At 41.8% G+C, this 12,500-nt stretch overlaps 1 protein-coding gene across 1 annotated transcript in view; it reads left to right on the top strand.

Moving 5' to 3' along the window:
• The window catches only part of znf804b (zinc finger protein 804B), a gene marked incomplete at both ends in the record, with an annotated part of 112,153 nt that overhangs the window by 447 nt on the left and 99,206 nt on the right, over positions 1-12,500 (top strand). The gene's annotated exons all lie outside the window — the stretch shown is intronic.

The raw sequence follows: 12,500 nt of genomic DNA, 5'->3' as shown, positions 1-12,500 counted from the left end.
GTAAAGTAGCAGACATCAACCAGAACTACATTAGATACGAAACAAAAACATGCCATATTATCATTCATGTCTGGGAAGGAGATTAAAGAGTAAAGAGGAAATAGCTGATAACAAGCAGTGCTGGAGCTTTACTAAACCTACTTGCACTGCAAAATCAAAAAAAGTGTTAATTCAACCCAGAGAGTGAAAAAAAATGGACCTCAGGGGTCAAGTGCTTTTACTTACAATATGGTGCTGTCTGTCAGGGTGATAATACCAAGGTACTAAAAGAGACATTTTTCGACAGAAGCCAAGCTACCTGTCCTTGGACAACATGAAAACTGTTTTTTTGTTGGTAGCCTATGTGTCTATATTTATTATATAGGTCCAAGTCCAACTGGTATGATTCTACATAGAGGGTGAGGAGGTCATTAACGTCCTTATTCCAAACACAGAACAAACTAACCTTTGGTGGTTGACTCTGTCTGCCTGCCGCTGGCTATGGGAATTAAATGTATGGAAGTATTTACTGGACTTTATTGTTTGCAAAGATATTTTCAAACGTCGCAAATATTTTCCATTGGTCACTCGTATTTTCTTTTAACCTCGCAAATATTCTGCATTCCTCACTTGTATTTTTTTTAACCTCGCAAATATTCTGCATTCCTCACTCGTATATTGTAGTGTGCTCACAAAAAAAAATCAGCATTGTAAATATAAAATCAAGCTCTGTAATTACGAGTTATTATTTACACATTTGTCGCCTGCATTTTACAACCTGCTTGCCTGCTTTTTACAACTGAAGCACAAACACACATTTGCGCAATAATGTCCAATTCCTCCCTCTCCAACTTTGTAATTAACACCTGGCAAATAATTTTTATGGCTAATAACTCGCAAATAAATTCACAAATGTTTTGACTGCTTCACTTGTGTTTTCTGGTATCTGCAAGTAAAAAAAATCGAGCTCTGTAACTACGAGTTGTTGTTTACACATGTGTGGATTGCTTTTACAAGTGACGCATGAATTACACTTGTGGATCTCATTTCTACACGTGTGTGACTTCTCCTCCTTTCAGCTTGTGGATCGCCTTTTACAAGTGACGCACACATTACGCTTGTGGATCTCATTTCTACACTTGTGTGACTCCTCCTTTCAACTTGTGGCCGCGTGTCATTTGTGACGTATTTTTGTCCAGTCTGAGGCTAGCGTCACTTGCAAAAACAGTGCATCGCGTGTAAACAGTACGTCGTGTGTGACGGCTGACTGTCGAGGTGGAAGGTTGTGCTCCTGCAGAGCTCCTGAGCTCCTGAACTTTGTATTCCTGGAAAACTTTTTAAAGACTTTTGTGAAATACTTTCAACACTTTTCACAAAGACCAAAAAGTATCTACCAAGGACAACAAGGACAACAAGGAATAAAACAACTTTACCACTCAACAAAACATTTGGAGTTAAAACTTGCTCTTTACCAGAAAAGACACAAATAACTTGAGTAAGTACGCCTACAGTTTGGAGATTCATTGCAGAACTCTAGTCTAGAGATATTGAAGTGTAGCAAGTGTAGTGTAGTAACTGAAGTGTAGTAAGATTGTTGCAAGACTGTAGTAAAATAGAATACTGTAGAAATTGTAGTAAACTGCATGGGAACAGTTTAAAACATTTAAACAAATATACTAGTAGCAGTATCAGAAGTAGTGGGAGCAGTAGCATAACAAAGGAACGTACTGGGGGAGGGGTGTTAGACAGGGGCCAGCTAGATAGGTGTGAAGCTAGGCGAGCCAGGTGTGACCCTGAACAAAGGAAACCATGGCAACTGACCCATTAACAGCACACACACCCACAACACCAACCCACGACACAACACCAATTCTAATTGAATACCCAACCCAAGCAAAAGCCATTAAAGAAAAGGAGATTTACAGGACTGAACTCCTGACAAATAACATAGAGACACTTTATGCAGACTGTAACGCAAAGAAGGTTATAACAAACCTAATCTTTCTCACACATAGCCCTCAAGCATGGATTGAAGCCATACAAGAGCACTACACAGAGATAAAAAAGGCACAGCTGACTGAGGGATGTAGCCTTAAAATGCACTCAGAGGAAGGAACCACCACTGTAAACATTTTCAACTCTGGAAAAGTAACAATCCAGGGGAACAGAACACCCATACAGAATGACTTCACCAAAATCAGGGAGATGGCAAAACAAAAAGGCACTCCAAACAGCACACACATAGCCACATCCACACATCTAGACACAGTAGAGAGCCCACCCCCACAAACCAGTACCACAAAAGGTCACACCATAGAGCCAAACCTGCTTACCAATTTGGCTGAAAAATTCCACTGCCTAGAACTTAGACAGGTTCAGATGGAGCAACAGCTGTTGGAGTTCCCAGCTCCCAGGGTTAGTGCCACAAAGGAACAGGAAGAGAGTGGGCTTAAAATACAGGTGAAAAGGCTCCAAGACAGTGAGTTGAAGCTCAGACAGGAGTTGGTACAGCTTCGTGAACATATGGGAAAGGAGATAAGACAGCTAAAGGAAAACATGGGAAAGGAGCTAGCAAAGCTAAGAGAAACACAGGAAAAGGAAATAGCAGAGACTAGGGAAAGTATGAGAAAATACACAGAGCAGCTAAGGAGAATGACAGAAAAGGAAACAGGGCAACCCAGGAGAGAGATTGAAAGGGAAGCAAGTCCAACCAGCAATCAGCAGGGAGGGTTAGAAATAGCAGATACCCTTGATCATCCAGTGCCTCAAAACCAAGTCTCCCAAGTGATCGTTCAAGAAGAGGACTCACCCCAACCCACCCCCGCTGCTACACCTCCAGAAAACCGCCAGCCAGAAATTGTACTCCTGACTGACTCAAATGGGAAATACATTGATGCAAAAAAGCTCTTCCCAAAGCACAGAGTTGAACTCATCAGATGTCGAAACACAGCACGTGCGATGGAGCTGTTGACAAGGGACCGGCTGGGCTCCCCCAGCCACATAATAATTCACACGGGCACAAACGACATATGGGTACAGGAAAACTACGAGATGGTTACGTCTACCAAGAGAATGATAGAGAAAGCCACCTCAACATTTCCCAACGCAAAAGTAGTCATCTCGGCACTGCTACACAGAGGCGACGTCGAATACGACTACATCAACGAAATCAACGCACAGACCTCCAGAATCTGTGCAAGGAAGAGTAAGGTCCACTTCGCAGAACACCCAACCCTACACAAGGGAAGCCTACACGACGAGGTACACATCCGCAAGGCTGAAATTCCAACCTTTGCAAAGAGCCTGAAGGACATAGCACTCGACCGCGACTATCCTACAGACACAACACCCTACACACGCAACCATCGTGGACAACATCCTACACCCAGAGGACACTCTACTAGACGTCACCACCCCTATCAACCTAGCAGACCCTCTCCTAGACACCTCTCCGCTCCATCCAGACCCCATGCCACACAACAGGGTGGCCCAACCACACCCCTGAGGCCTATCCTCACTGCCCCACCCAGACCTCATCCCACACACAGCACACCCACACCACTGATGTCCATCCCATACACTCTTGCACCAGCCTCACCACCACCCACTCTCCCCCTCCCTCTCCAACCATACACATACGCACAGGCGGTGACCAGAGCCATCCCAAGCACACACAGTATCGAGCAAATGTTCAGGGATTTCTACACAGCATGGGCCCAGGGCAGAACCCCTGGAATGTAACAACAATGTGAACAATGGAGTACAAATCACTCACTATATCATCCTGGAATATACAAGGTTTGAGGTCGACTGCCCTTGGCATCAAGAGCAGAACCACAGACTTTGCCAAAGAGATTGCAAACATAGACATCATTGTTCTACAAGAGACATGGCACAAAGGGGACGGCCCCACTGGCTGTCCTACTGGCTACAGAGAACTTGTGGTAGCATCTACAAAGCTGGCAGGAGTCACCCAGGGAAGGGACTCTGGAGGTATGCTAATATGGTACAAATCAGAACTAGTCCACGCCATTAAGCTAGTCAAAACTGGAACATCTTCCATCTGGCTAGAAATAAACAAGGAACTTACCACAACCGAAAAAAATGTCTACCTGTGTGCCACCTACATCCCCCCAATTGAATCCCCTTACTATACAGAGGACTTTTTCCCCACACTAGAAGAGGATATCAGCCGTTTCCAGGCACACGGTCACATTGTAATCTGTGGAGACCTAAATGCCAGAACAGGACAAGGGCCTGACACCCTCAACCCACAGGGAAACAAACACCTACCAGGAGGGGGAAACATCAGCTCCCCAACATGTCCCCCGAGATACAATCACGACAAAACAACAAACAAACATGGGTCACAACTGCTACAGCTCTGTCGCTCACTGGGTCTGTACATTGTTAACGGTAGACTCCGAGGGGACTCCTTCGGTAGATATACATACAGCTCATCCCTGGGAAACAGCTCGGTAGATTACTTTATCACGGACATAAACCTAGCATCGCTCAAAGCCTTCACAGTCAGCCCGCAAACACCCCTGTCAGACCACAACAGAATCACAGCCTATCTAAACAGATCAACACACAGACACAAAGAACAAACGCCAAACAAACTACATACTATAAGAAAACGTTACAAATGGAATGAACATAGCGCAGAAGCTTTCCAAAATGCTATTAGGCAAAGACAAGTCCAATCACAACTGGATCATTTCCTAGAAAAAACCTTTGAAGAAAACAGTGAAAGTGTAAACAGGGCAGTAGAAGGCCTCAATCATATATTTGAACTAACAGCCTCACTAGCAAACTTAAAAGTATCAAACAGGAAAGCCAGAAAAAAAGTTGAAAATGACAAATGGTACGATAATGACTGCATTAATCTCAGGAAAAAATTAAGGAAACTATCAAACCAAAAACACAGAGACCCAGACAATCACAACACACGTCTCCAATATGGGGAAACACTGAAACAATACAAAAACACAGTAAGAGAAAAAAGAGATCAACATGTTAGAAACCAACTGCAAGATATCGAAGATTCCATACAGACAAACAGCTTCTGGGAAAACTGGAACAGACTTAATAAACTAAAACAGGACGAACTACCCATCCAAAATGGAGATATATGGGTGAATCATTTTTCTAGCCTCTTTGGCCCAATCGAGAAAAACAAAGAGCAAAAACAAATAAAAGATAAACTACAAAACCTAGAGTCAGCCGTAAAAGACTACCAGAATCCACTAGATTCCCAAATCAACCTAAAAGAACTACAAGACAAAATAAAAACACTTAAAACCAAGAAGGCCTGTGGGGCAGACGGTATTCTAAATGAAATGATAAAATTCACCGACCTCAAATTCCAAATGGCCATACTAAAACTCCTAAATATAGTGCTGAGCTCTGGGATCTTCCCCAGCACATGGAATCAAGGGCTGATAACGCCACTCCACAAAAGTGGAGACAAATATGACCCAAATAACTACCGTGGGATCTGTGTAAACAGCAACCTCGGAAAGATCCTCTGCATGATCCTCAACAACAGAATCCTAAACTTCCTCACAGAAAGCAATGTCCTGAGCAAATCACAAATTGGCTTTCTACCAAAATATCGCACAACAGACCACATTTACACTCTAAACACCCTAATTGACAACCAAATAAACAAAAACAAAAGCAAATTATTCTCCTGCTTTGTCGACTTCAAAAAAGCATTCGATTCAATTTGGCATGAGGGTCTGATGTACAAACTATTGGAAAGTGGCATAGGGGGGAAAACCTATGACATCATAAAATCAATGTACACAAACAACAAATGCGCAGTTAAAATAGGCGAAAAGCACACAGACTTTTTCCCCCAAAGCCGAGGAGTTAGACAGGGATGCAGCCTGAGTCCAACACTCTTCAACATATATATCAACGAGTTAGCAAAAACGTTAGAACAGTCTACAGCTCCAGGCATCCCCTTGGCAAACACAGAAATCAAATGCTTACTTTTCGCAGATGACCTGCTGCTGCTGTCCCCAACCAAGGAAGGACTACAGCAGCAACTTGATCTCCTACACAAATTCTCACAGACATGGGCCCTGACAGTGAACCTAACTAAGACTAAAATCATGATATTTCAAAAAAGATCCAGCCGCCAAAACCATCAATTTTTCCTAAATACGATCCCACTAGAACAAACAAAAAACTATACCTACCTTGGCCTAAACATCAGCAGCACAGGGAACTACAACCAAGCTGTAAAGGACCTGAGAGACAAGGCAAGAAGGGCATTCTATGCTATCAAAAGAAACATCAAAATAGACATCCCAATTAAAACCTGGCTTAAAATACTGGACTCTGTGATAGAACCAATTTCCCTCTATGGTTGTGAGATCTGGGGACCATTAGCAAACCATGACCTTGAAAAATGGGATAAACACCAAACCGAGACCCTACACACAGAATTCTGCAAATCCATTCTCCGTACCCAGCGAAAAACACCAAATAATGCATGCAGGGCAGAACTAGGACGATACCCACTCATAATCAAAATAAAAAAGAGAGCACTTAAGTTCTACAACCACCTAAAAGAAAGCGACCTAGATGCACTCCATAACAAAGCACTCACACACAGCGAAACTCTAGAGAGATGCCCCCTCAGCCAGCTGGCCATGGAACTCCGGGCACAAACACAAACAGAGCCACGAGATAGAAAACCCATCGGACCAAACAAAATTATAAAACAGCAAAAGGAAAACTACCTGACACATTGGAAAGAAGCAACACAAAAGCAGAGTAAACTAGAATGCTATCTGGCCCTAAACAGAGAATACGCAGTGGCAGAATACCTGAGCACCGTGACCGACCCAAAACAAAGAAAAATCTTAACTAGGTACAGACTCAGTGAGCACAGTCTTGCGATCGAGAAAGGTCGTCACAGGCAGACCTGTATCCCGAGAGAAGACAGACTATGCACCCACTGCACACAAAAGGAAGTGGAAACCGAGCTACACTTCCTAACCGTCTGTCCATTGTACCAAGACATCAGAGACACATACTTCCCACAGATTACAACCACACACAGAGATTTTGAAAACATGACCAATGACAAAAAACTCCCATATCTGCTGGGCGAAGTACAACAATGTGCAAACACAGCAGCAAGATTCGTGAGCTGCTGTGATAGGAGAAGGATATCGACCGGAACACAACCACCCTAAAGACGAATCATTGTGTATATTCCTGCACTATATTTGCACCCAGTGATCTTGGTACATAGAAATTGATCTATTGAAGATTCTGACTTTCAAATGTATATTTTTTGTTTTGATTGTATTGCTGTATTGTTGTATTGTGCTTTTTGCTTTGGCAATGTAAACGTATGTTTTCTCATGCCAATAAAGCCCTTTGAATTGAATTGAATTGAATTGTGTGTATCACCCCCCCCCCTCCCCGTGGGCTGCAGTTATTACACAATCCAGCAGGTGGCACCATTATGTATACAATAGGGCTTAAATGTTTAACGTATGGTTTTTATAATATAATAATGTATATCTGCAAAGTAACTAGTAGTAGGCCTAACTAAAGTTTTCAAATAATTGTAGTGGAGTGAAAGTACAATATTTGCCTCTGAGATGTAGTGGAGTAGAAGTAAAAGTACTGCGAACTGGAAATACTCCAGTAAAGTAAAAAATACCTCAAAATTGTAATTGTAAATGCCCCCTGTATAAAAAAAATCTCATGCTTTGTGCTTGTGCTCTAATTTGTGCTGTTGAAATTGCGCTACTTAATTATTTTGAATATACATTTAAAATAAATAAAACTCCTCCCGGTCTCTGTGCAGTGCGCCGATTACCTCTAAGTATGTTCACATGCTGTGCCCTAATTTCCCTGGTAGTCAGTCAGTCAGTAAAATACAGTATAAGCGTATACAGGGTATCTTCACATTTCTAAAGTGATAGTTTAAGGACTTTTAAGACATTTTTAAACCTCTAAATCGAAAAAAGAAAAAAACTTTACTATAAAAAATATTATAATATTATAAAATAAAACTATACAAATTGTCAAATATGACCTAAGAAAGAGGCAAATATTGTGAAAATAGCCGATCTACAAGCTCACAAATGCGAGGGGTTTTGAGCTTGTAGATCTGCTATTTTTGCAATGTATTTATCTGTGGATCTCAACTCCTTTTTTTGGGGATTATTTTGGGGGGTCACGGCCTGAAAAGTTTGGGAACCCTTGTTATAGGCTATAGCTATCACAATAATATATCAACAATTAAAACTAGACAAGCTTACAGGAAATGTATAAATTGGTTAGACTTTTTTTTAGCACAGTAACAAAATCTCTCCTCACCTTAATGTTGGTGTATCACACAATAAATGCCCAGTTAAAAATTAGCATGATGTCATGTCACATATCAACATGGTGAAACAGCAACCTGTGTGTATTAGCTGTAAGCACTGTGACACCATGATAGATATTCAGATTTGTTCAGATTTGTTATTGTAGGGATAGCCCTTTCGGGTGCAGCATCTAATTTTCGAGGGGGTCCCATAAAAACATTAGCAACAGACAGATACACACATGCAATACAAGTATACAGATACATTCAAACACAGATAGCTTGCTCACCCTCTTCCACCCACCCCACCAACCACCACATCATCAGCTGTTAAACAACAGAAGAGAAGGAAGGGCACAGTGCAACTACTATCAGTGTATATATCCCAACAGGTACAGTCAATTTAGAAGCATATATAGGCCTACACATTATATGTAGTATCAAGGGAAGTCCTGAGGGGTCAGAAGGAGGAAATGGAGCTATGTAGTAGAATGACCTTCGTCCAACCTCTTTAAAGATGTGTGGGACATTAAAGTAAGGATATTGCTAGTGTCTAAGTGAATATGATGATGTATATTGAGCTAATACTGTTTCAAAGAAGGAAGGGCAACTAAAGTAAATGCATTAACGTTTTTGTAATTGCCTTCTTGATTTAGGTTGCAACCAATTGAGTGAGGTGAACATGAGGCAGTGATGAGTTCCATATAGACCTCAAGACGAACCGGCACAAGGAGTCATATAAAACATTAAGAGGCTTAAGATGAGGTTCTGTGGTGGTGTTCTGCATACACAACATCAGCATAATCTATAATAGGAATAGGAATAGGAAGCAACACTTGAGAGATTGTTATTTTCCTAACTTCAAATGAAAAGCAATTAATTGAACGGTAGAGTGAACTCAGGCAACCTAGCTATAGCTACTGTATACATATTATTTTGTTAAAAGAATAGACAGACAGAACGACAGACAGACAGACATAGATTGTCTGCTGTATATCTATGTCTGTCTGTCTGTCTGTCTGTCTGCCTGCCTGCCTGCTGTACATCTATGTCTGTCTGCCAGCTGTACATCTATGTCTGTCCGTCTGTCTGTTTGTTTTGCGGAATGTTGTGGCATATTGTGGAATACACCAACATTAAGGTGAGGAGAGATGAAAAATAAAAATAAAACTAACTCTCCTGCAGTGTTCACTGCCCCGAGAGGGGATGGGGCGTATGGGAGGGCAATTCTCCTGGACACTATTGGTTGAACGTCTAGGTTGGAGTCTTGTTGTTATGCCAATTACCAAATCCCCCATGTAGCCCCTCCCTGACCAGTGCTGATTGGTCTTGGGTATTAGATGAGTCATCTTGCTTGGTATCTCCCCCAATGACCCCATGTGACCTAGGCAAACATTCAGCAGAATAGAATATCTACAAGTTCATAGATGGAAAAAGAAATGGACCACGTATAGACTTGTTTTTCAGACCAAGGACCCCTTAGCTGAGAGAGAGATGAAGCAAGGACCCCCAATACATATTGTAGGAAAAATTTTATTGAGTTGCAGATTAAACTCATTCATAGATTTAATAGATTCATAGACTTGTTTTACAGCACTCATCGGTGGTGTGGAAATTAATATTCTTTATTTGTTTACATATCTTTTCTATTCATATGTTGGAGTCATGATAATGTGTATTTTCAGACATTAACCCTCAATACTTTGTCTGCTCTTGTGTCCCCTCTACACCAAACCTATAACCGAAAATAGCTGATCTACAAGCCCACGTGTCGCAGCACTGTGTTGTTGGCTTGAAGATTGGCTATTTTCAACAAAGCAGATCTACATGCCCATGAGAGCTTGCAGCACGCGTTGTTGGCTTGTAGATCTGCTATTTTCTGCAAATGTTCCCCCCAGAATAGGGGGGGGGGGTTCCTTTTACACAAAGATTTGTGTACACTGTAACTCTGAGGAACCCCTAGGGGTCCCGGACCCCCTGTTGAAGATATCGGCATAGTTAGGTCGTTAATCACTAAAACCGTATATACTTAGCCCAGGACTGTATACTAGGCCCCCTCCTGATTTCGCTGTACACTAAATATATTAAAATAGCCGATCTACAAGATCACAACACGCTGGCTACTTCCACCAAATGTTCACCCCATAATAGGGATGCTTGGGTACAAGTCTGGACCGCATTCTCACTGAGGACCAGCTGATGGCACTTCTCTGACCTAGAGTGCAAGGGTTCTTCTCAGGCCGAGATCCCCCAAAATAATAATAATTGAAATGGGGACCCCCACCCTGACAAGCACTTGGAATTGTAGACATTATATTTAGTTTGACTTGAAAATTGCTGATCTACATGCTCACAAAGCCGCTTGTATATTAAAAAGGTATTAAAAGTCATTATTGTAACTTTAGAAATGTGCAGATACCCTGTATACACTTATACAATACTGTATTGTATAAGTTTCCAAGTGCTTGTCAGGGTGGGGGTCCCCATTTCAATTATTATTATTTTGGGGGATCTCGGCCTGAGAAGAACCCTTGCACTCTAGGTGCAAGGGGAAAAACAAGTCTATACGTGGTCCATTTCTTTTTCCATCTATGAACTTGTAGATATTCTATTCTGCTGAATGTTTGCCTAGGTCACATGGGGTCATTGGGGGAGATACCAAGCAAGATGACTCATCTAATACCCAAGACCAATCAGCACTGGTCAGGGAGGGGCTACATGGGGGATTTGGTAATTGGCATAACAACAAGACTCCAACCTAGACGTTCAACCAATAGTGTCCAGGAGAATTGCCCTCCCATACGCCCCATCCCCTCTCGGGGCAGTGAACACTGCAGGAGAGTTAGTTTTATTTTTATTTTTTATCTCTCCTCACCTTAATGTTGGTGTATTCCACAATATGCCACAACATTCCGCAAAACAAACAGACAGACGGACAGACATAGATGTACAGCTGGCAGACAGACATAGATGTACAGCAGGCAGGCAGGCAGACAGACAGACAGACAGACAGACATAGATATACAGCTGGCAGACAGACATAGATGTACAGCAGGCAGACAGACAGACAGACGGACAGACAGAGATATACAGCTGGCAGACAGACATAGATGTACAGCTGGCAGACAGACATAGATGTACAGCAGGCAGGCAGGCAGACAGACAGACAGACAGACAGACAGACAGACAGACAGACAGACATAGATATACAGCAGACAATCTATGTCTGTCTGTCTGTCGTTCTGTCTGTCTATTCTTTTAACAAAATAATATGTATACAGTAGCTATAGCTAGGTTGCCTGAGTTCACTCTACCGTTCAATTAATTGCTTTTCATTTGAAGTTAGGAAAATAACAATCTCTCAAGTGTTGCTTCCTATTCCTATTCCTATTATAGATTATGCTGATGTTGTGTATGCAGAACACCACCACAGAACCTCATCTTAAGCCTCTTAATGTTTTATATGACTCCTTGTGCCGGTTCGTCTTGAGGTCTATATGGAACTCATCACTGCCTCATGTTCACCTCACTCAATTGGTTGCAACCTAAATCAAGAAGGCAATTACAAAAACGTTAATGCATTTACTTTAGTTGCCCTTCCTTCTTTGAAACAGTATTAGCTCAATATACATCATCATATTCACTTAGACACTAGCAATATCCTTACTTTAATGTCCCACACATCTTTAAAGAGGTTGGACGAAGGTCATTCTACTACATAGCTCCATTTCCTCCTTCTGATCCCTCAGGACTTCCCTTGATACTACATATAATGTGTAGGCCTATATATGCTTCTAAATTGACTGTACCTGTTGGGATATATACACTGATAGTAGTTGCACTGTGCCCTTCCTTCTCTTCTGTTGTTTAACAGCTGATGATGTGGTGGTTGGTGGGGTGGGTGGAAGAGGGTGAGCAAGCTATCTGTGTTTGAATGTATCTGTATACTTGTATTGCATGTGTGTATCTGTCTGTTGCTAATGTTTTTATGGGACCCCCTCGAAAATTAGATGCTGCACCCGAAAGGGCTATCCCTACAATAACAAATCTGAACAAATCTGAATATCTATCATGGTGTCACAGTGCTTACAGCTAATACACACAGGTTGCTGTTTCACCATGTTGATATGTGACATGACATCATGCTAATTTTTAACTGGGCATTTATTGTGTGATACAC

The sequence above is a fragment of the Gymnoscopelus microlampas genome (assembly GCF_963454915.1).
Source record: "Gymnoscopelus microlampas genome assembly, chromosome: 3".
In the NCBI taxonomy this organism is placed as follows: domain Eukaryota; kingdom Metazoa; phylum Chordata; class Actinopteri; order Myctophiformes; family Myctophidae; genus Gymnoscopelus; species Gymnoscopelus microlampas.
The sequence above is the reverse complement of the archived record's forward strand: the minus strand, read 5'-3'. Positions and strand labels throughout refer to the sequence as shown.